Below are 25,952 nucleotides of genomic sequence, written 5' to 3'. Positions count from 1 at the left end.
GACAGCCTCAATCTGGAAGGAGTTCAGGGGGGGCGGCTATTTTATGACACATAAAATAGGAAATACTAAATGAGCTGTTCAGAATGAACAGAATGTGGTTAATGCAGATGTATGGCATGTCAAGTCACAACGGTGGCAAGCATTTTAAACGCAGCAGTATTTCACCCACTGCTTAAAGTGACAAAACATCCATTTCCACAGAGATGCAGACACTTCATCACAGCCAATGACGGAAATGGCCACAGTTCACTGTTGTTTGAGTTGTAATATTGTTGCCAGAGGAAAACAACTGGGATGCAAAGTCAAAATGGACTAAATAAACATGGTTTTCTACAAGATCGGGGAAACTAAGACAGTTTCACACACACATTCTGAAAACTGAAATGATACCTGCTGTTCTGAGCTTCGAGAAGTCTGGCTTTAAGTAAGGGCAGCTTTTTCCTGGGGAGAAGACGGTGCACAGCTCTGCGTCAGCACTGCTCTGGAGGCAGTCTCCTCATCCTCCATACTCACTGGTCCTATGCCTGGCATTTAGGAATCCTCTAAATCCCTCCTCCAACTTAAACCATCTCACGAAACCACTAGGATTAAAGATGTGGGGCACTTCCTATGGGGAAGAACTTAGCTTCAGGTCTGAGCCATGTGTTTACAGTCTTGCAGTTCAGCATGGTGCTAAGTTAACCTGGACAAGGAACACGCCTAACAGACCCCCTTGCTGGCCAGTGAGCTCCAGGTACAAAAGGAGATCCTGCCTCTAAAGAATAAAGTAGAGAAACACTGAGGACGACACCTGATGTCAAATTGTGGCCTCCATGTGCACGTGCGCGCACACACGCGCGCGTGCGTGTACACACACACACACACACACACACACGTGCGCGCACATGCACACACAGAATGTCTGGAATGTCATTTACTAAATTTTGCACCATCAGAGAAGACAATGAGATATTTCCTCCCTTCCCTAAGAAGAAGCTGTCCAGTCCTACTGTAGACTGTGAATGTCATGTGAGATCCTAAATCCAGACATGCAGACCATGATATCAGGGTATAAACTATATTTCTAATGTAAGGGAATGCAGTTAAATGAAAAGTGTTACAATGAAGCCCAGTCCAGGACAGCCAAGGCTACATAGAGAAACCCTGTCTTGAAAAGGCCAAAAAGAAAGAAGGAAAAAAAAAAAGAAAGAAAGAAAGAAAGAAAGAAAAAAAGGAAAAAGAAAGAAAAACCAAAAAGAAAAAGAAAGAAAAAGAAAAAAGGCATTACAGGGAATTGTAATGTTCCACTGTCCTTGCACACTAAATGGTAAGCATTCTATAGGACCATCCTGGACTAAGACAGCCTAAAAGCTACTGAGCATGAGGAGTGAGGCAAGCGCAGATGCACTACTGAGACTCAGCTGGATGCCCATATCTTAGAAAAGGCCACGCAGCGGGTGCCTCAGGCAGCCCAGGGGTCTGTCCTACAAGTGTGGTCCTGTCAACTCTTCCTTCATAGATCTTCAAGATATACCAGGAGCTTTAGGGTATTGATGCCATCATAACCGATGTTATCATAATTGCCACTATATGCCTGAACTGGAGGCAACTCCTACAAGCCCCTTCACACACACCTGCCAATATCACAATAACTTGGCCTTTAATGTGCCAACTCACAACAAATCACTCTTTACTGACCTGTGTTCTCTTTGACCCATCACAACATTTAACTCAGCAACAAAGACACCACCACCTGCAGACAGATTGCCTTTGAGTTCACCATCTCTGTATCTTGAAATCCCTCAGAATTTTATATAACCCAAAGATGAATCATGGCTCCGTACAATCTAGCTGAGAGTTCTTCCACAGGTTTGAGGGACGCTGTCAGTCTAATCCTCCGAATCCCCGCGCAACGTCAAATATTTTCACCAGCTACACCCACTAACACTTTTTACAGAATTAGCATCTCCATAACAAGGTCTTGTGAAATAAGAACAAAATTAATATGTCAACAGCAAAAACTCTGCCCTAACACACAAATATCAGTTACATTCGGGCGAGGCCTATTGGGTGCCCACAAGTCCCCAGACAAGTGTTCCCTAGTTAGGCTTCTTAAGAGAAAGAAAACTTGACGAAATTAAGTCAATGCCCCATATGTCAGTCTATGAACATTTTGTTAAACTGCTCTGTGAAATTTGAAAGTCTAAGGGTCCCTGATCCCAATGATTAAATGGCACCTTTACTGTATCAGTGAGTAAGTGGCCATCTGCTCTCATAGGCACATCTCTGTAAGACGCATTAACTTATTTATGCCACCGGGGACCAGGCAGTGAATTACTGCCCAGTGCTATTTAATGTACAAGAGTGAAATTTATTAAATGACAATGAGGCAGTAATTACTAAATGGTTCCCTGGCGGCTCAAAAAGGCAGTAATTAAATACCACTTACTGCACTAGGATTGTTAGTTATTAAACAGCACTAATGGAACAGTTCATTAAGTGGTACCTTGGTGTCCTGAAAGGGGCATTTCCATGTGGCCTACCATGAGCAAACACAAACCCTGAGGGAAATCAGGCCATTGCAGGGGACCATTCCAGAATAGTCTTTGGCTGTGCAGCTGAGCAAACACCTCCTGCAAGAACCTCCCTTGGAAGTCGCTGCTGTCCTGGCTCACCGGGCTGCCCGACTCCAAGGTATCACAAGGCAACAGCCCCATCAAAGGTCATCACGGGGTTGTCTCGATTATCAATCACATCCAAAGTTCCAGGGCACCCTCTCTCTTGAGATTGTTTCTGACACTCTGACGTATGAGCAAAAGACATTTAAAACTAAGTCACAACCTAGTTAAAAGATAGACAGCACTGAACACATCTGTATTCCTAGAATTCCTGTGGTGTGCAACACACGCGCGTGCACACATACACACACAAAGAGAGAGAGATTAAATTTTGTCATGTTGGTCTAGGGGAGGGGAAAAGGGCGGAAGAGGGAGGGAGGGTGAGAACGGGAAGATATAAGCGAGGGGATAACAATCAGGATGTAATCTGAATCAATTTTTTTAAAAGTTCTCAATAAACAAAAGGAGAAATAAACAAAAATTGCCATGTCTTTTTTTGTCTTTCTCTCCATTTGATCATTTTCTACTTCCTTGCTGTCATTTTATGCTAGTATGTCCTCTACAATAGCCTGTGTGTCCCTTCCCTCCAGATATTAAGACCAGTGGTGTCAATCAAAAGTCACTAAAAAAAAAAATCCAAACCAGGTGTGGTGGCGCACACCTTGGAAGGCAGAAGCAGGCAGATCAATAAGAGTGTGAGGCCATCTTGTTCTACATAGTGACTACACAGAGAAACCCCATTTCAAAAAACCAAAAAACCAACCAAACAAAAATCCACTTCCGCAAGTGGCTTTGCCTGATAAAACTAAGCAACCAAAAGAAAAAAAAATCCACTACTACCTTAAACTCTGCTGCTTCAAATTCCAAATAAGCTTAAAATGAAAACAAGATAGTACTGTTTTGTTTTTTGTTTTCCTCCCGAAGCTACAGGCACCCCAGTCTTACTTGCCTGGATGATCTTAACAGATAAACTCCATCCATGGCCCATCTATGTAATTTCCAGACAAAAGCAGAGCGTTAATGAATGTTAACTATGAAATCACTCTGGGCAGTAAAAGAGCACACAGTCGCAAAGCTTTTCAAGGAGACACATGATATCCTTATCATTGGATGAACCTGTCAAAGAAAGTTAAGCAGTGAACCAGTGAGCTGGTGAAAAGTGTCAGGTGACACCAGGGGATGGACAAATGAGATCAAGGAGATAAAGTTCAAAGAGGGAAACAACGGGTCATTAATCACACGGATCTGGGCAGCCTGGGATTGCCTAGAGAAAGCATTCTAGCAGAAGCCAGGGGTGGCCCCGCAAACAGTGATTCCTCACACACCTGACGTAGAAATTTCTCATAAGAACTCAGCACTGCATTTGTTTTACCATCCCCATCCAATTACAGGGCAGCATTGGGTCCTTTGTGTGTGTGTGGGGGCGGGGGGCGCGTTGAGACAGGGTTTCTCTGTGCAGCCTTGGATGTCCTGGACTCACTTTGTAGACCAGGCTGGCCTCGAACTCACAGAGATTTACTTGCCTTTGCCTCCCTGAATGCTGGGATTACAGGTGTGCACCGCAGCACCCCGCTGCATTGGGTACTTTCACCATGCAACGTTCTCTAAAGTTCAGAAATAACGTGAAAATACGGAATTTCAAAGACTCTGTCCAAAGCAGAGGCTGAAAGGGGGCACTGTTTCAATTATATAACCTTTATACAAAAATTAGTCAAAATCAAAGTAAAAAAGATAACTGCATGCCAGGACAACGTTAAAATGAATTCTGGACAGACAGTTTTGGTTTTTAAATACTGGAGCTATAAAACTTTCCAGAATTGGCCGTGGCTTGAACTCTTTTTCAAAAGGATAAAAGTAATACCTAAGAGGTTTCATATACTTGACGGTTGAAGTATCTAGGGCAAGTTTACAGGGTGGGGGATGGTCAGCATAAGTGGATATTATGGAGGTCTGTTGTGTTATATGATGGGGGTGCCAGCGCAAGTGTTCATGATGTGTGTGTGTGTGTGTGTGTGTGTGTGTGTGTGTGTGTGTGCGCGCTGCATGATGCGGGTGGGTACCACAGCACATGCATGCAAGTGAGAGGACAACCGGTGCAATTGGTTCTGCCTGTCCGGATTCCCATGAGCTTCCAATCCCGTGTAGCCTGTTCCGTTACCCGCTGAGCCATGTTGCTGACCCATCAACGGTCAGGTCAGTCTTTAAGGAATGAAAAGTCACTACTGTCCTTTGGGGACTCCCAATGGAAGCAGGAGGCTTGTGTCAAGCACCTCTGACCATCCCTAACATGACCAGAGCCACCTACCCAGCCTGTCGTAGGCAGATCAAAACAAAGCAACATACATCTCTACCTTACTTGTACACCCACTGGACATCAGCCCCTGCCTGCTTCCCCCACCTAACACAAGATGTCCCTGAATGAGCATAGGGGACTCTATGGAGGCCAGCAAGGGAACCTCAAGCCCTCTCAACACATGGCCCTGAAGTAGGCAACGGTTATTGAATGAAACCTCACAGAAAAGTAGAGAACAAGTAATCCGAGATACCCTGGCCTGTTCCACTCTTCTACAGACTTAGCCAGCAGGCAGGCAGGGGAGGCTGTCTGGAGACCACACACATGCCCACCAAACACTGGGACAGCTGCGCATGGTAGCCAAGGTGGTGCGGATCCAGAACGCTGGTCTACACTACAGGATGTGGGGAGAGGTCTTCCAGTTTACCTGCCATGGGTTCCAAGAACAAGGGGCATCTGTAAACAAAACACCAAGCAAATGGGACAGTTAATCTGAACACAAACACACTGCAGGCCCAACGTACCATCAACATACCCTTTGATGTGGACTAGCCTGGAAAGCCAGGCTTCAGTCAAGCAGCAAAGAAAAACACCACTCCCAGCAGCTCCTCCCTCCTTCCCCAGCCCTGTTGTACATTCCTGATTTTTCTTTCTTTCTTTCTTTCTTTCTTTCTTTTTTTTTTTTTTTGTTGTTGTTGTTGTTGTTGTTTTTTAAGACAGGGTTTCTCTGTATAGTCCTGGCTGTCCTACACTCAATCTGTAGATCAGGCTGGCCTCGAACTCACAGAGATCCACCTGTATCTGCCTCCTGAGTATTGAGATTGTAGGCTTAAACTTATGGGGTGAAGAAAATATCGAATTAGACCACAAGTAGGCAGGCACGCCGTATGCACACTAACAGGATGCTACGTATATCTCAAATGCCAGAAACCGTGTGTTGCGTGACCCAACATTTCCTGGGGTAGATGCATCACACACATCTATTTACCCCAGAGACAGAGCCTACACCAGACCACCAAAGTCCGACTGCTGAACCAATGAGGTTTATTGGGGTTACTTCCAGAAAAATGGGGGGCAGGGTTACTTACAGGAGCAGAAGGGACTCCAAGCAGCTGCGTCCCCAAGACTCGCCCTAGCATGGGTCGTTTCAAGACTCAAGAGAGAGTCTCCAGGACCATGAACACATTTTAATAGAAGAAGCTTTATTAAACAGGGATGCCAGCTCTTCATGGCGGCCAGACTGCAACCGAGAGCACTGGCCAGGTGCCGCTGCCAGCCATGTCAGCTTATAAAATAACTCATGACTTACGGAGTCATATCCCACAAGTTACATGTATTCTGTGTGCATGTAGGCAAGATCTAGCTTTAACATACACTCCTTGCAGTTTTCCCAGGCATTGAGCAGAGAAAGCAAGTTTGATTTTTAAAAGCAGAAGCCCTAGTTAGTCTTACGACCTACTGCCTTGCTAGAACGGAGATCAGTCAATTTAAGAATAGTCTTCGACTCTGGGAGAATGGGGGGAGTAGACTGCTAGGGTGCTGCAGCCTATACAAGCTAGGAGCTTATGTCACAGAGGCATTTTTTGGGAGGGGTCTCTCAAGCATACGAAGTCTAAACTTTCAATGTAATGTGAACCATCACTGGATGACAGCTCACACTGAACCCAAAGCACACTGAACAGCCTGCAGGCAACTTAACAGGTTTGAGAGTGTCCATGCGGTTGTTCTAAACCTCTTCCAGGCAGCTCGGCTGGTTGGTTTCTGTATCTTCCAGGCAGCTTTTCTCCTCCTTGGCAGTCCAGCTTCCTTCTGTCTGGGGCGGACAGGGGCGCTCTCACCTTTATTGTTTCCTCTGGCAGGGAGGGGGTGGGGCTAATGAATCTGATCAGTTTCAGGAACTTCCTGAAGCTATTTTGAATTGTTTACCTTCCTGCTTAAGAAGCTTCTGGCAAAATGGAGTGTTTCAATCCTCAGAGGACTCTGTTACACAACACAGAGGTACAGTTCTGATCCAGTTAGAATCCCATTTTTTAGTCATCATAAAAAAACAAAACAAAACAAAAAAGCAAAGTCCACTAATTGCCATGAGCACACAAATAAATGGAAGAAGTATTAATTCTTTTCAGACACTAGTCTACAATCAAACTTAAGCCAGAGCTCTCTCAGCAAGTATCTGTCCTGCCTTCTAAAAGCAGAGCCCACTAGCCAAAGGCAGCATGCTTGTACAGAGAGCTGTGAAGCAGGGCTGTGAGGACAGAGCAGAGCAAGAAGGATCCACACCGGTTGAGGGATGGAAGAAAAGGACTGTCAACACAGAACTCCACTTGGACCTCAACTCCATCCACATCTGCCTCTGAGTTCTGGCAAGGTTGAGGCACCACCTGACCCTGGCCTGTGAGCATTCCTGGCTAATTTCTCCCAAACCAAACTTGCCAGTGTGCCAGATGTTGATCTCAAGTCTTCTCACAGCCCACCAGAGACAGGCTCACCAGGAAAACAGATTCAGGTGAAGGCCCTGAGAGGCAAGAGCATGGTGGCCAAGGACCTGCAAAAATCCCTCAAGGCTGGAAGAAAATGAGAACAGGAATGGTCAGGATTAAGCTGGCAAAACCAGGTCACTCTGTGTGAATGAGTCTTGACAATAAATTTGGACTTCATCCTAGTGTAAGGGCTGGGGAGGGAAGGAACTTCAACATGTTAAGGGAGTAAAAATTCACGGTCTAACTTATCTTTTTAATAAAGCTGACAGTTGCTGTGTATTCAAGGGACAACCCCTAAGCATCACTGTAAATCCATTGCAGAAACTCAGGGTGTGCCAGAGCCACAAAGGGAGTATTCCGAACTCCATTTCCCACCATGCACCAGAGCAGGATTTCAGCGAAACACACAGGCAAGCAGCAGGCTTCACTGGCTTAAAGGCCACAGCCCATGGTATGGTGGGCCTTTTCGGGCGGGAGTGAATTAAGACAAAGTGACTCTCTTTTACCTTTCTGTGTTTGTTTTTTCCCTTGAAAGACAAAAGAGAACAGAACAAAGAATATTTTTGAAGTGAGATCATGTAGTATTTGACTTTAGAATAGGAGACAATAGCATCCCATTACTAAGTTAAGCAAAGTTAGCTCTTGATTCACAGTCGTGAGTTTCCAACCATTTATTGTTATGTGAACTTCAATACTGTGAACACTCTTATTCATACAGTAAAGAGTTTCTTATAATCAGCTGGGCAATGTTATGAAAATGAATAATCACCCAAGCTCTTGCAAAATAAAAAAATAAAAAAAGTTTCTTTAGAAATCCAAAGTAGGAAACTAGGCATCAAAACAAATCTCTACAGCAGATTGTGATGGCAGCTTTCACGTGTGCAATGCCATTGTGTAATCAGCCCTGCAGAGCTCTGAAAATATGATTGCTGTTTATCCGGGGCCTTCCTGCCGGCAGTTACAAATATCATCCTCATAATAACCCCATAAAGAGGGTAGAGTTTGCTATAAAAGCTCATTGGGCATGAAAAGTTGGCGCAGTTATTCGGCAGCCTGATCCAAAGGCAATTATTAAAATTAATTTTTAACAGCAACAAAAATAACTTGGCCAAAAGAATAAACTAATAGGCAGCCAGCTACCGACCTGTGACACATCCCCTCCACACAAAGGCTGCCTCTCCTGGCCCTGACACTCAGAATGACTCCTGAGAAACTGGCCCCAGGAAAAGAATGACAACCCAGGGTCCGGTGCCTGTAGCCGTCTGGAGTGCACTGGACTTCAAACTGTGGCATAGTTTGGTCCTAAGGAGCCCTAAGGCTGTCTCCAGTGCACTGGGGAAAGTCTAATGAAAGAAGACTAGACCAAGGGCCATCCTTCATAGCTCCCTGGGGCAGAAGGACCAAAAAGCCTGTGGACAGAGACTCACTGCCCCCCTCTCCCCACTGGTTTCCAATATGTCTGTGCACATCAGCAGACAAGAAACGACAGGGGACCAAGGACTCTGTGGGCCAGGAGTTGCACACAAAAGATAACCTCAGTTCTTTTTTTTTTTTTTTTAATTTATTTATTCAGATTACAACTCAATTGTTATCCCATCACTTGTATCCTCCCATTTCCCCTCTCCCTCCCGCTTTCACCCTATTCCCCTCCCCTAGGTCTATGAGTTAGGGGGACCTGCTCTCCCACTATATGGTCATAGGCTATCAAGTCTCATCTTGGTAGCATTAACATCAGTTCTTACAGCCTTTCCTAGGTATACCCCAGGGGCAGAGGTCATGCCTCCTTTCTCAGCCTTCTGGCTCTCTTGTGAGCTTCCTTCTCTCAGGGCACTGAGAATCCCAGATAAGAGATGACTAAAGCTGGTTCGGTCAGGCCTTTGCAGACTTGAATATGTCTTAAGCTCATTTTTTTTCCTGGTTCATAAATCCAGGATTATCCCATGCATCCTAGAGGTAACTGGAAGCGTGTAGGCAGGGAAGCTCTCCCCAGCTTTTCCATAGCATAGCCTCCCTTCCCCACGCTGCCATCTGCTAGGCACACTATTTACACAGGGACTTAGACTCATGGCGCCTCTGCTAGCACTAACGTAGGGTGGATGGGAGATGAAATCTGTTAATGAATGTACTGTGTGCGGCATAAAGTAGATGCTGCCAATGGTTACTCTTTTCAGTTTGTGTGAAATCAACCTCCTCCTGCCATCAGACCCTCCCATCCCCAAGCATTATTCTCAGACACAAACTTTTATACCAGCTCAAAAAGGAACCATCCATCCAAGGGCATACTAAGAGAAGGGACAGCCAGGCCGATGATTTAAACAGGCTCTGAATCAGGCGGAGCTGTGATCCACGCAGTTCCCAATCTTGGGAAAGTTATCCAGCCCAGTGACTCAGATTTATAAGGTTAAAAAATGAGGGTGAGGGTGGAGGCTAGCTAATATCTCCATCAAAGGATGCTGGGAGAACAGTGGAAAGCAGTAAGTAACATCTTTTTTAAAAAAAACATCTCAGCAGTTAGTACTTCAGGGTGCTTACCATTTTTGGTCGCCAGAGAGAGCCCCCACAGTACTGAGGAACAGGCCTCACAAATAACATTTGATTGGAGTGCCACTGCGGTCAGTGGATGGTGGGGTTTACTTCCACGTTTTATTACTTTTTTAAATTTTATTTTGTATGCATACATGTGTGCGTGTATGTGGCCACTGCACACATGTGACGATCAGGGGATGACCTGCAGCACCATGTGGGTTCGAAGCACTACACTTGGGACACCAGCCTTTGTGTCACATGGCTTTATTCTCTGAGCTTACCTCTAAGGTTTTTTGTTTGTTTGTTTGGTTGGTTTGTTATGTTTGTTTTGGCTTTTCGAGACAGGGTTTCTCTGTGGAGACTTGGCTGTCTTAAACTCACTTTTTGGACCAGGCTCAAACTCACAGTGATCCGCCTGCCTCTGCCTCCCGAGTGCTGAGATTAAAGGTGTGCACCACCACGCCCATCTGCTTACCTCCAAGTTTTTAAAAGGCTTCATTCACCTGCACAGTGCTGGCCTGGAACCAACATACCAGTCGTCATCTCAGTGCCCTGGGGAAGTCTGACTGGGCCTGGTCTGCTGAGAACCTGCAAACTGACCAAGGTCATGTCCAGGCTGTTTCTACAAAGCCTGCCCTAGACACAGTAGAGAAGAGTCCCACCCACCTCCCCTGGCCTCCAGTGGGTCTCAGGAAAGTGGAAAGATGTCACCCACACACTAAGCACCCGAGCCTTTGGGTAAAGCTCGCTCATTTTGAAAAAACAAAACAAAACAAAACAAAACAAAACAAAAACAAAAAGGAATCCACGTCTAGGCTTCATGTCCAGAATTGGAAAAGTAACTCTTAAGACATCCACAAAAGTTCCTGGCAGTCTCTGGCATACAAACCTGTCATCTCCATAGACATAAAAAATAAAAAAATAAAAAAAACAAAACACCAAAACCCTCTACCCATTTCCTTATAAGTCATCAGAATGTAAAGTAACATTGCTATATCTGACCTTATGAAGGAGCCCATGCTGACTCCACAAATATAGGCATCACTGTAGCTCATGCTGAGGAAAAGAGATGATGAGAAGATTTGGAATCGGGAGAGAAGAAAAGCACAGATGCCATTTAGGGTGGTGTCTGACCACCAGGCAGACCTAGTGTGATCTTCACAGAAGCCGAGGAGGTACAGTAAGCCTGCAAGTTCCTGGGGAGGGGACTGACGCAGGGAGACATCACATAACTTCCCACAGATCTCCCAGCCGATAAGTGTTACAACAGTCTGGCTCCTAAGCCTGGGATTTTTAGCCACTTGATCCCACCAACTTGTTTTATCTCAGTCAGTCACAGTTTATAAATCAAGATCAAGGCCTTCTCCACCAGATGGCTGCAGAAGTATCCGGACGTCCCTCCGCTGTGGGTGAGGGCGGCATAAACACTGCAGGACCACTGTGTGTGTGTGTGTGTGTGTGTGTGTGTGTGTGTGTGTGTGTGTATGTGTGTGTGTGTGTGTGTGTGTAGTTGGTGTTCCCCGAACCCCGTCTCTATAGGTCTGTGGGCACAACAGTTCCCCTTCTATTTTCCAAAGCTCTGGGGTGTGTGTGTGTGACGTCAGGAAGACAGAGAGGAGAGAGAGCCCTGTCCCAACCACCAGAGCAAATGGTAGAGGAGAACAGAGGAACATCAAGACATTTAAAGCTGTAAATCCGTAATTATGGGCTGAAGATAGTGCTCAGTTGGGAGAAAGCTTGCCTAACATACAGGAAGCCTCGGGTCCTGTCTCCAGCACTGCATAAACTAGGCATGGTGGTACACGCCTAAAATTCCAGTGCTTGGAAAGTAGGGGCAAGAACATCAGAAGTTCAAAGTCATCTTCAGCCACACAGTGAGTGCTTTGCACTCATGAGGCTACATGAGACTCTGTGAGGAAGGAAAGAACGGAAGGAGGGAGGGAGAAAAGAGATCATGGGTTGCAAGGCAAAGAAAAGGGGGAAATACTGGCTTCCTCTACTTTTCTTTCTGCAAATCCTGTATGATCAAATGGGCAATGTAACTAACACAGTCCCCGCCCCCCTTTTTTTCAAAGCCCTCAGGATCCAGCAACTAAAAGAAAATTGTTTTCTTAAAGCAGATCCATATATGGTAGGAGTCCGTAATCTGTGTTTCCATAAGCTGGCACTGTGGTTCTCAACCTGGAAAGCCAGTGTGCTACCCTTCCCTCCCAAGGACAAACTCACTTATCAATGTCCACAGACACTTGACGTGTCCCAGCTCGGGGAACAAGGTCTTACCTTGAATAGAGGCCAGGATACAGCTAAAACATCCTGGGTGTACAGGAAGGCACCCACAACGAAGGCTGGCCCAATGAGAAATGTCAATAGTGCCAGCAGCAAAAAATTCCCCCCTCCAAGGCACATACTGTACTTGAACCAGGGCAGCTAAGGACAGCCATGCAGGTTTCATCTTGATTTCTCTATTTTTGAACCGAAGTCCTGAGTTAGTTGCACACGTGCTATGGATCCACAGAAATGCTTCATTTGAAAGAGATCTCCTATAAAAGCGCAAAGCCCCAGATTCCCACGGGTGAAGCCATTCTTTCACATAAACACTTTACTTGGGTGACCCACCAGTAATACTAAAAACAAACATACAAGCAAGCATCTTTAAAGGAGGTTCCCACAGCCCTTTGTCTTTTAAAACAATGAACTGAGATGATTATGCACGCACTGAGCAAGCCCAGAGTTATAAATTAACGCGGTGGGGAGGCACTAGGGGGGCAGGGTGGGGGTGGGCTTTCTGTGGCAGGCTGCTCAACCTACCATCTCTTAGCAGGGGAACAAAAGCAGCAATGACACAGGCCAAGGCGTGGCCTCTGACCACACAGCCCCTCCCACACCTCTGCCACCTGTCCTTAAGAAGGCACAGAGGCCTGCCTGTGTGACTATGTGATTACTGTCTTCGGAGTGCTAGCCCTATCTCCCACACCCTGCTCTGGTGCTTACACAGCAGACGCTGTCAGGCTCCTGGACAGAAAACACCATTTATAAACTCTCACGTTCACCTTCAGGGGAATGCCGGATAGGCCTTTTTATTGGGTCTCTTCCACCACAAATTTGTAAAGCTATTTCCTATTTCCAAACATTAATTGCTGTTTTCCTCTTAAAACAAGGTTTCAGTGACACCAACACACAGCCCATAAAACCACATTTCCCTGAGGGAAATAAATTACATTACTAGGCTGGTACATGTTGCCATGCAGGACTGTGAGCAGGCCAGGCCTGTAAATGGCATGTGGTATGTTGGTTCTCCCAGGACAAATGTAAACACTTCTTATCCAGGTTTGGGGCTCTGTTTTCCTCTGTCCAACTTACATGTTAGCCCAGGAAGTAAGCCCACAAACACTGGTGCTCACCCAGAAGGCAATTCTCCCAAGAAACACATACTCGCTAATGAATCAGACCACAGGGCAAATCTGTTAAGTGGCCACTAATCTTAATTCACAGTAACATGCACACTTTAGAAGTCTCTTGATCCCAAAGGCAAAGGAAGGCCTGGAAAATGCCAGGTTCCAGAATCACTGCCTTTTCTGGAACAAGAATAAACATAGGAGCATCAGGATGAAGCTCACCGGCAGGACAGAATGCCATTCGGCAATTCCGAGCAGCAGGGCATGCGCAGTACATGCTATGCGCTTGAAAACAGCACCAGCTAACATGCACCCTGAGGGCTGTGCAGAGGAGACAGAACAGTCAGAGAAACGTCAGTGAAGGACACCATTGCTCAAGACTTCAACTCTTACCTGTAAGCCTTCTGCTTCCTCAAACCCTCCTGAGGGGTCTACAGAGCAGGCGTGACTAGCTGTACCTTCCAGATTAGGGAGCTAAACCCTCCTGCCTGACGTCACAGAGTCTAGGACTGGGAAGTGGAGACCAGACCAGCTCTCTGAGCCAAAGGTCTTCTGCCATGCACACATCTCTACCCAGCAGAGGTCTATGTATGCTCAGCATGAAAACAGGACAGGCAGAGGGGTCAGCCCAAGAACTCCTTTCCTCCAAAGATCCCAATACTGGCTTTCTAATGTTTTTGAGTTGGTAAAATATCTAAAGGGTGTGCATAGTAGAAAACAAACAAATAACACACACACAAAAAAAAAAACCCTAATCCTCTATATGTGGTCATCGCCATCATCAGAAAATGCATACTCTGTAGATGTAGGCTGCTGTCAGCTACAGTGGGTTCCAGTAAGGACCTGAGACTATGACCTAAGACCCCTTGGGGACCTCAGGGGCCAGACAAAGAACTTAGTCCTTTCATACACACCATGACATAAATCTCCATTCACTTGTTTGTGGTTACACACCTCCAAAGAGCATGAGACAGGGGACACAACTGTGCCAAAACCCCAAATACAGTAAGTAATTAAATAAACAAAAGGTAAAGCCAGGTGTGGTGGCACACGCCTATAATCCCAGCACTCGGGAGGCAGAGGCAGGCAGATTTCTGTGAGTTCAAGGCTAGCCTGGTCTACAAAGCAGGGCCAGGACAGCCAAGGCTACACAGAAACACCTGTCTTGAAAAAACAGAAACAATAGGTGCCTTCATCAACAGGCAAGGCTGGAACACTCTTCTTCTAACCAGTATGCTTGCTATTATAAAATCTCCTCCTTTAAAGCTTGGGTTCATCTGGTGCCCCATATTTGGCCATGTCCCCTTGACGGGGAGGCCCGATGGCACTCGGAGGAAGGATAGCAGACTACCAAGAAGAGACTTGATACCCTAGCATCATATTCAGGGGGAGGAGGTCCCCCTCAGTCACAGTCATAGGGAAGGGGAATGGGGTGAAAGCGGGAGGGAGACAGGAATGGGAGGATGCATGGGATGGGATAATAAATGAGATGTAATATGAATATTTTATTTTTCAATAAAGAATGTATAATAAAAAAAAAAAAAGCTTGGGGTCAAACGTGAGGAGGCTGGGTACACCCACCTGGCTCTTCTTTACACTTTCACAAACTCTGAGGAAAAGAATCAAGTTTTACCCACATGTGAATAGATGGATGAAAAGTTTTCAAACCAACTTTCTATAAACATACATGATTTTTATTTGGGGGAGGGTGGTTTTCAAGACAGAGTCTTTCTGTGTTAGCTTTGGCTGTCCTGGACTCGCTTTGTGGACCAGGCTGGCCTCAAACTCACAGAGATTCACCTGCCTCTGCCTCTGGAGTGCTGGGATTAAAGGCGTGCGCCACCACGCCTAGCTACATACATGATTCTTAATTAGTTTCTGATTTGCTTCGTTTTGCACCCAGTCTATTTGAAGACCAAGTAGACATTTACCATCCTCTTCCAAAATGCCATGCTACTATCGCATACCAAGACTAGATCACGTGCCCCTACAGCGCGTTGTCAATGACAGGCCCTGTGAGATCTGAGTCTACACCCCAGGCAGTAAAGATGACACTACAAAAATCAAACCACTCCCCAAGTCCTGGTATTTACCCAAAGGAAGCTAGCGATGAATGAGCAAGGTCAAGTCTGTTCTCCTTGTTCAAGCTCCAGTAATCCTGAAAACACTAATGACCCCCCCCCCCCCCCCCCCCGCCTCACGGCTGCCTCTCGAGCCTGCCAACCTTCACATCAGTGAGCCATGCCATCTACATTATAGACTAGCTCAGTCTGTAGTTGACAACAAGGGTGGACAGCAACAGGGCTGTCCGGTTCCACTAGGAACTGGGTCATCTGCTTGCTACAATGCATATGCTGAGGAGAAGAGCTGTGCAAAGGCACCATTGGCAGTAGTCAGACAGCAGAGGGATCTGGGTCTCTCCCCTAGAGGAGACACAAAAACCCCACATGAGCATGGCCGGTTGCCCCTGTGACAAATGACTGACATAAAGAACTAGGAGAGATGGTATATTTTGGCTCACGGTTTTAGAGGCTTTGATGCATTGTCACTATCCCACTGCTATCGGTGAGGCAGCAGGTGCTGGGAGTAGCATGTGATGGACTAAACTGTCCATCTCGTGGCCAACACGGGAATGGTCCACCTTGTCTTAGTAGCACTATGAATTGGGGACCAATCCTTTATCAGGTGAGCATTGAGGAAACAGTCTAGACACATAGTACAGAAGCTGCAAAGAAGAACTGGCCCCGAACCACCACAGCCAAGCAGTGAAGCGTAAAGGTTAACTTACAGGAAGACATCCCTAACTCAGCTGGAAGGATGGTTGAGAGCAAGCAGATGAAACCCACTGAGCATCAAACAAACCTGTGCCCTTGCGCCAACAGGAACTGAAAGAGAGTTTCTTGGCTTTATAAGCTCTCTTTGTCAACCTTCGATCTTTAATTAACCGCCCGTAACCATTCTAAACCCTGCAACTCCCTCGTACTGGTTTGTGGGTTAACCAAGTTAACTAATGGAGAGAAACACACAGCCAGGCTTTGAGTGGCCAGCCTGGGAGCAGCAGAGTGGCCTCTGACCACACTGGCCTTACCACTGTGGTTTCTGAAGTATAGAGTCACTGCAAGACCCCGTTTCCTTGGTGGCAACCCACAATAGCAACGGTACAGTACTCAAACTGGGTTTGGACGGCAGTGGACATCCTATGGAAAACATAAGCCGTGTTCTATCACTGAAGCAATCAAACACACCTGAGAGGCTGAGGTGTCATGTCAGTCCGTAAAGTGCTTGCTATGCAAACAGGAAGACCTGAGTTCACGTCCTCAGAGCCCACGTGAAAAGCTGGGCACAATAACACCTGCTTGTAATCCCAGCACTAGGGAGGCAGTGATGGGGGAATCCCTTGAACTTGTCATCTCAGTAAGAGGCCTTGTGTGTCAATTAAATAAGGCGGAGAGAACAACTGAGGAAGGCATCCAATGCTGTTTGGTTTCTGCACAACTGCGCGCATGCGCGCGCGCGCACACACACACACACACACACACACACTCTGACCTCCTGATCACCTTGCAGCATTTTGTGCGTGCACACACTGTTAAAGACTAGGTCTGATGCTATAAGCCGCCCATCCCTCTGAAAATAAGCTGACTGGGCCCCAAAAGGTGTACTTAAGGAGAAAGGGAAACTCTAAGCCTGCTTTTCCCACGTCATCCTGACTCCTCCATGGACCCTGAGCCATGAGGCCATTGCCTTTACCCTAAGGAGATCACTCCCACAGAAACCAATGTAAAGGAACTCAGGCATACACCACTGTGGCCCTCCTGCCTCCCAAGCTCCCTCAAAATTCAAAATCACGACCAGCCTGAAGGAGCAAATTTGATGTGTGTGTGTGTGTGTGTGTGTGTGTGTGTGTGTGTGTGTGTGTGTGTGTTTCGAGACGGGGTTTCTCTGTCCTGGACTCACTTTGTAGACCAGGCTGGCCTCAAACTCACGGAGATCTGTCTACCTCTGCCTCCCTAAATGCTGGGATTACAGGTGTGTGCCACTGTGCCTGGCTAAGTTTGATCTTATTATGGCTCTGCTTTACGATCTGTAGATATTCTCAAGAAAGTATCTCACTGTATAAGAGCCACTTGGCACCACTTACATACTTTAAATGTATTGACACAGCGGACTGACAACCAGCAGCCGAAGCTTTGTTTACAGCAATTGCTTGCCTAAAAGTGCACAATGCGCACCTAACATAGGCCAGGGGCAAAGGCAATGAGGGGAGAAAGCAAGAGAGACAAGCGCCGCTGTCCCCATGGTCTTCTGCCAAGTCATCTGGTGTCTTGCACTAAAATTAATGGCTTGGACAAGAAGCCTCTTCCCCCAAGGCCCTCCTGGCTCTCCACGCACCAGTCTCAGCCCCAGTGCAACAAAGGATGACAGCATTCTAGGATTTTTTTTGCTTCCTTGAACACATGGTATTTTAATGCCACATTCATATATATGGCTCAGGCTGCTGTCATGTGACTTATCTCCATCCTGCCAACCAGGAAGTACCTGTCTTCATCCAGGGGTTTACCAGACAGAGCAGCACCCTGGCCTGGGGCCTTCGGGTCCCAGCTACTTAGAGAAACAGGGCTGCCAGGCTCTCCTCAAGTGCTGCCTGGATCTGTTTGTTTCTCTTTCATCAACGCGCATCTGATACTCCGGTTCAACTTCCTGAACAGGGCTCAGAAAGAAAAGCTTTCAAGAGCCTTCCCCGCCAAAGTACAGCCAACTTCTGATTAGCCACAGTCATGAAGAGAGCGGCCAACACACAGACAAGGCGAGAGGACGTGCAGCTCCAAGGACTGCGGAACAGCAAAGGCAGGTGCTCAGAATTCATGAGGCACGGAAGACTTGCCCTCTCTACCCTCACCCCAGAAGTCTTTCCAATCAGGAAAACAGTCCGGCCATTGTCTCCCTTCTGGGTGTTTCCAGGGACACCATGCCCATCAGACAGGAAGGGGTGTACGTTCATCATTGCCAATGTACAGAGCCCCCACATCAGCCGGGTCAACGGAGCGGATAGGACCAACCAGGCCTAAAGCTCCAATTGAATCCATGGCTCATGGCTTCCAGTAGCACATACCTCACTTTCTCAGAGCTAATGCCACAATATTAGACAAAAGTGGCCATAGCTGAGACGGTGGAGTAGTGGCGGGTGGGTTGGGAGTGAGGCATGTAGCTGAAGTGAGGTGGGCAGTGACGACAACCGTCTATCCTGACCACAGACGCAGCTGCTAGGAAATGCCCATCCCTTTGCTCAGGACTGTGTTGGACATACAGAAAGCCTCTCTGGCCACTGCTAACTCATCTCCTCAGCCCGCTCCTTGCCCCTTGGTCACTGTGAACTCCTCAGAAGGAAGCGAGGCTGTCTTGGGGAATGGTGCCAGCTGGTGGCTGGGACAGAGAACTGTCTGCTGGCCACCGTTCTTTCTTCCCTCTCCCGCCCCTCTTCTGCTTCTGCTGATGGTTGGGAGGAATAACTTGAAGTGAGGGCCCCCCCCCCACCGACATGATTCTTCCAAAATGCCAAGAGGACCCCTTGCCAATCTACCAGGGTCCATTAGAAGCAACAGATAAGACCATAACCCTGTGAACAAAGCGGCCCTCATGGGACAGAACACTCTGCGCTCGCTGCTCAGCTGAGGCCCCCACCTGTGTGGGTCAAGACTTCAAACATGCTTAGTTCAAAGGTCTGTGGTGGGCAATCAATGTGCTCTGGAGGTAAAAGGCAACACCTGCAGAATTTAGTTGCAACTCCTGCCTGGGTCCTGCACTCACCCATCAGGATTACAGCCGTAAGCCTCTCCCTAACTGACAGTCCTGCCTGCTCTGCCCTGACTGGCCCCATCGTTGCCCGGGGTCTCCACAGCTCTAAGGGGACAATGACTCTAGATTAACAAGAGGGAGACAGCGGCCCTGGGAGGTTCTGCGGCCTCCTCAAATGCCATCTTGCTATGATAGAGACTTCAAAGGGCCTAATGAAATTACCTCTTTTTTTACTCTTCAGTAATAGCCACAAAATTAGATGAAATGACCCCTGCTTCTCTCTCTTAAGCTTTCTTTATTGATTTCAACCCCAATTCTCTATCCTTTACACGGGTCTGAGAACCTGAAGACCCACAGGCCAATGGGATTAGGAACCCGATGGCTCTGTCCTCTCAGTGGCTCTCCACAGGGAGCCTCTCCTTCTCCACCCCCCCCCCCTCAGGTGGGGTCACCACCAGTTCAACCTTCATGCCTCAGAGACAGCCTCTTTGAACACAATCAAATGTTTCCCCACCCCAGCCTGGTGTTCTGCCCACCAGCACAGCAGCCCCTTCTCAACTCAGAGCATTGGCGTTAACTCAGCCAGAAAGGCCAAAGCAAGAGGAGGGTCAGTGTGGTTAATTGTCCACCAGGCAACAACAGCACAGGCCCCATAGAGCCAGCACCTCAGGGGGGCCCATCGCCCCCCCATAAACTGCAAGTGTACTTTGAACCTAGAGACAAGGACAAAGAGAAATATTTTCCGCAGCCTGCTAGGCCGCAATGGGACTTTTCAACTCTCCAGTCTCTTTCTCGTTCTCAGATGGCAGCCGCAAGCTGAAGGGACCTTGTTGGTGGCTCTGGACACCAGAGCTGCCCCGTCAGGGAACCAAGAGTAGGTGCCACAAGTACTAGCAAGGCTCCTCGGACTGCCCGAGGATTCCATGCTTTGAAGAATCACCCAAGATCTACTCTACAAGGAAAAATAAGTATACAAAATGCAAGGAATTTACTCCTTATCATTGAAGAAGACAGAGGAGAAACTATTATTTTAAGGTTTTTTGGGAGGAATGGGGGTGTTTTGCTATATAACCCAGGCTTCCTTAAACTCTCCATGAGAAAAATTATAAGCTATTTAGATACAGGGCCTCTTTCCAACTCAGGTCCACAATCTTAAAAGACCCCAAAGAAGACGAAAGCACCATTTCTTAACCACAAGAGGCCACAGAGTGATGCGAGCAACCTCTCTACGCTCAACACCGTGCACTGGACACGGACCTTTCCTAGAAGCAAGGCTCTGCAAATCTTTCCAATCAACAGCAAAACCCAACAGTGGGTAAGACACCAGCCAAAAGAGCTGCCTGATCCAAGGAAAGGTGCTCCTAAATTATGCATCGATTGTTATCTGGAAATGGAGGCTAACAGACGTTCCCAGAGATAGCAATCAGTGAGCCAGGCCCGCCCTGCTACTTGAAAGGCTATTTGGGAGCTTCCTCTGTAAGGGACTACATCTTAAAAACAACAACAACAACAAAAAACCAAAACAAAACTAAAAGAGGGCCAGCAAGATGACTCAGCGAGTAAAGGCACTTGCTTTCACGACTGACCACCTGAGTTTGATTCTCATCTCTCTCTCTCTCTCTCTCTCTCTCTCTCTCTCTCTCTCTCTCTCTCTCTCTCTCACACACACACACACACACACACGCACACGCACATGCACACACACACACTCATTCTCATATACACATGCTTTCTCTATCACACGCACACACACAAAATAAAAACATTTATGACACCTGATTGTGGAAAGGGGCACAGTTTAGGCATGTATATACATCTGTGTGCATGAAAGCATGTGCCTGTTGGTATCTCCCAGGCACCATTTCAGCATTAAATGAAATTGTCAATCAGAGCCCATATGTTAGTAACACTGGAGCCCAACACTAGTAGGCTAGTTGGTGCAGCCACTGGGTTACTGTGGCCTTGATGTTTCCAAACTCTTTTTGTGGAAGTAAAGGGTCCACACTACAGTGTCATCAAATCAATGTACTGGGACACCTATATTAGAAACACACAGACACTGTGTGTTTGACTGGCTTGGTACCTGCAGATCCATCTACAGAACACTTTTGCTGAATGAAAGAACAATACCATCTTACATACAAGCCCAAACCACACAGGACGAACTCAGAAACTCCAAGGAAATTAAGAAACTAGATACATTACTTGAACTTTCTAATTAGGATAACATGAGGTGGTCAAGATTCAACTAGGGATGTCTGTTAAGCGTGCCCCAAGGTACACCATGTGACCAGCTCTGTGAGAAAGAGCCCAATCCATGAGGGTGTGACCTATTTTGTTGTTTTTAAGATGTTAATTTTTAAAAACCATGTGTATGTGCATGTGAGTGCAGTGCCTTTGAAGGCCAGAAGAGGGCATCAGATCCCCTGGAGCCAAAGTTACAGGCAGCTGCGAGCTGCCCAAGGTAGGTACTAGAACCAAACTTGAATCCTCCGCAAGAGCAGCATTCACACTTTTAACTCCTGAGCCATCTCTCCAGCCTTAGTTGGTTGGTTTTCTTTTCTTACTAAGAGTCTTAACAAGCAAAACAAGATTCCCTGAAAGTCGGGCCCCACAAAGACGTTCACTACTCATTCTAAATTGTCAAGCAGTCCCCATATGCCACGAAGGGTCAGGCACCAGAAAAGGCCCTTCACAAAGCTTCTTTAGGGACAGCACAGGGACAGCACAGACATTTAACAATATCTCAAATTCCAAAGATGCCCAAGTCCCACTTAACTCCTGGACCTTCAGTTTATTTTCTGGGTATATTTTCATATGTAATAGACAAATACTATACAGAGACTGGAAATTTCTGGGCAACGGTGAAATCCTCATTCCCTTCAGGACTTAGAAAATATTAAAGGCATGAAGAGGAGAGCTGGGAGTCAAAGTTCTGCTGCTGCCTGGTCTTTCACTAACTTCTCTTTGGGGTGTGGGCAGTAGAGGAGGCCACGGGTCCATGGTCGCTCTTGTCACAGCAGTCACTCACTGGCCAGGCAGCTCAGCAGGTGGAGTGAAACACCCACAGAAGCAGACACACAACTCCTTTCGCTTTGCTTCCACGCAGCGCACAGCCACTAAAGCATCGGGAAGAGCTGAGCTACTGCAGGAGCGGACGAGAAGACAGAAGCATGGACCAAAACCCTCAAAGTCATGCTCCCCTTCAGAGCAACAGTCTTTGGTTAGACTTAAGTACCACCCCCATGACTCAGTGAACTCAGTTCCCCCCCAGCTCCTGCAGGGATGCTGCACTCATTCTGATTCCAACACTCAGAAGAACCACGTTGGAAGGCTCTACTCCCATTTCAAAGACAAAGCTGTCTTACCCCAAGGTAACCAGCATGTGTCACAGCATTCAACGCACTGAGAAGTACGGGGGCCGGGGGGCGGGGGGAGAACCTGACAAGCTCTGTCCCAAAGCTTCTTATTACAACAACTAAAGTATTAACTATGGTTTAAAACAAATGCTTGAGCCACTGAAGGGCTTTTATCTGTTCCTGGCCAGCCAATGGGAAAGCCTAGTGTTTGTTCCCATGTGCCTACACATTCAGATACAGGAGGAAAGGATGCTCTGCATGCCTAGGCTTGACGGGTCTTCAAGGGTCCTGATTGACAGGGATTGATTTTCCAAGGGCAGTCACAAAGAGGGGTGGCTGCTTAGGGCCACATGTTACCCCATGGCCTCATGTCACACTATTTAAGAAGTACACAAAGTCCTAACTTCTCATCTTTTCCAATAAGGGTAAGAATCAAAACTCCTGATTTCACTGGATTATGGTAAGTTTTCAATTAAGAGAAATGTCGACAAACAGCCAAGTAATTCATCTACAAGACACTCTACAAATGATTGAGTTTAGAAACATTATTTTTTTGCGGCTGGAAGGGTGAGGTACCATCCCTTTGGTTTTTGTTTGTGTGTTTGTTTTTGTTTTTCTTCTATCACGTATTCATTTACTGAATACCTGTTCCATGTCAGGAACCAGAGTAGGTGGAGGGTGACAGGGAAGAAGGACATTGAGTTCAACACAAAAAGGGCATGGAGTCATGTGGCATAACACTGACTCACCCTGCTCAGCAGCTAGGGAAAGCCCATTAACCAAAGAGCTTTTCTCTAGAGAGCCTGAGTAACAGTGGGCAAAATTTTGATGGGGTCCTTCAGTGAAGAAATGAAAGCTTTAGGTCAAACAAAGAGGGGAGAGGAATGAGAAGGTGGCAACGCCAAGGGAGGAAACAGCCAGTGGGTTAAATAGAGATGTCTGATGCTGTGAGGCTGATGCTGCAGACACAACTGAAGAGAGGGACGATGTTCTTGGGTGCACACTCCTTGGCCTCCACTGACTCTGGACCCAAGATGAAGGAGAACATCATGGCGGCAGGAGAGGAAGCTGTGTGCCCATGCCAGACAGAGAGCAGAAAGAAAGGAACACACAAGAGTCTACGACAAGATCTCTCCTTGAGGACATGCCCCAATGACCTATTTCCTCCAACTAGGCCCTACCTCCTAATGTTTCTAGAACCTACCAAGACCCACCAGTGAAAAGAACAACTGTTTATCACAGGAGCCTGAGGGGGAGATATCACCGTCAAGCCATAACAGTCAGGTAAGCATCACCGGGGAATTTACAATGCAACCGGGGGGGGGGGGGGCTGAGGACCATTTTCCAGCTGTCTTTGATGATATATTACCCCTTCCTTAATTTCTTTGCAGTAAATGAGAACTTCTGGTGGCTATCACGATACACTGTCGTGCTATTCTGGGACAACCTGCCTATGCATGAGTGAAGCCAGGGACCAACTCTTACCCTTATGAAGTGCCTCTGAAGGGCACGCAGAAATTCCAGGCCAGCTGCAAATTCAAGACTTGGCCGCCTCACTTCCCTTGGTAACAATGGAAAAGGCCGTGCGTGTTAACTTTGAGCATTCCATTTAATAGCCCCAGTAGGGACCTGCACATCATGGCTATGGCTTCTTCACCTTTGAGAAGAAAACCTGGCCGGTGTGACTCGGCTAAGGGTTGGATCAAAGAGACCAAGGTAAGAGTCCTAATGGTAGCTTGATGTCTGGCACGCAGGCTCGCTGTGCCTCGGTTTCATCCCCTGAAGTAATAGGGATTAAGGCCTCCTCCATGATCCGCACTTTCACTTTCACTGTGACTGAAGACATATATGTCAGCTTTCCTGGCCTGAGGGAGCTCACGGACAACACTGACCGAGACGTGAACAGGGAGCAGTTGAGGTCCTGGATGCAGTGGACAGAAGCCAAAGTGAAGAAAGGATAAGCTGACCCGGGTCTCTTTGTAGACTTGACGCATGGAGGCCACAGGAACCTCTCCAGAGAACGGGACAGCCAAGCAGAGGAGCAGGTGAGGCTTGCCCAATCACTGCCTGGCCAAAATCACAGCTTCTGCCAGATTATAAAAGCCTTTAGAAACCTTGTTTACAAACAGTGGCATTCTCAGGACCCAGTCCAAAACTGTAGGTCAGAGCCCCAGGAATGCAAATACCTAGCCAGCACCCAGCAGAGAGCTCAGCAAGATTTAGAATAAAGCTCCAGAGAAACAATTGGCAACTTTCTAAATGCTTTGTAAGCACATAACTTCAAAGTTACAGGGTGTGTGGGGGAAAACTCAGGTTTAATGGAAGGAAGCTGCAGTCTTCTTTATCTGAACTTAGGGCCCAACCAAGCATGCAATGCAAAGGAATTAGCCAGAACCAAGCTACCCCAATAGCCATATTATACCAAAAAGATCCCGTCACTCCTGTGCCCTATCTTAAGGACAGTTCCCACACAGCCGCTCCTGGGGGCCTCCAGGGCCCCAAAGAAACCTCAATCCCATCCCTGCAAAAGCCAGCCTTAAGAGCAGGTAGCTTTCAGCCATACTCCACAGGCTCCTGGCAGGTTAAGGTTCGGCCTTTGGGGTCTTGGCTTTGCCCCACCAGGTAGGCAACAGCTGCAGCACCAAGAAAGTTTGCTAGAGATGCAGGGAATCCCAGGCCTACTGGCCCTGCCAGCCCACACTATATTTCAACAGATGCCAGTGATGCCAAGAAGCCCTGCTTGAAGGGATGGGAGCTCCATGGTGTGAGGTCAATCTATCCCCCTCACTCTCCCGCCCCATCCCCACCCCTCAGCTCTCCTAGCTCTTACCGTCCATCCCCCACTATGCCTCTCACTCCTCACTACCGGCCTGTCAGTCCAGCTTTGTCTGGGGGCCAAATCACCATCAGCAGGGCCCAATGACTAGATGACCCCTCCAGAGTCCGATTGTTGGGGAGTAAAAAGGAGGCAGGAAGTACCGCCTGTCAAGTCACACGCTCTCATCATCTGGCTCTACATCTGCCTCCCTTAGGAGGCCCAATGACCGTAAATCAGCAGAGACAATCCAAAGTCAAACAATGCCATGGAATGCTGGGTCGCCTGGTCCCCAGCACAAAGTTAATGAGGTCGAGGTCAGGGGTATGATTAGCTTCCTCAGGATCTTGGCACCGACTTCAGGCCTCTGCCCTCAGGCTGCCTTGCCGAGGCTGATGGCTCCTGAGTGACTACGAGGACTAAAGGAATGACAAGCAGAGGCTAGGCAGGGCAGCACCAATGAAGGCCTCAAAAGACCTCAACTACCAATGAGCAAAACTCACTGAGGAAACACACACAGCCCTGAGGGAAGAATGACTTGAAAGTTGACCCGGTCAGACCAATTATCAGCAGAGGCTGGACACACCAGAACTAAGAAAGCTGAAAATTTACCAGAAGAAACAGGAAGTCTTGTGGCCAAGGTTTTTAAAACTTGATTTTTATCTTTTAGTAACTTCATACCATGAATACA

This window comes from Acomys russatus, chromosome 30 (genome assembly GCF_903995435.1).
Source record: "Acomys russatus chromosome 30, mAcoRus1.1, whole genome shotgun sequence".
Lineage (NCBI taxonomy): Eukaryota > Metazoa > Chordata > Mammalia > Rodentia > Muridae > Acomys > Acomys russatus.
This window is presented reverse-complemented; position numbering follows the sequence as displayed.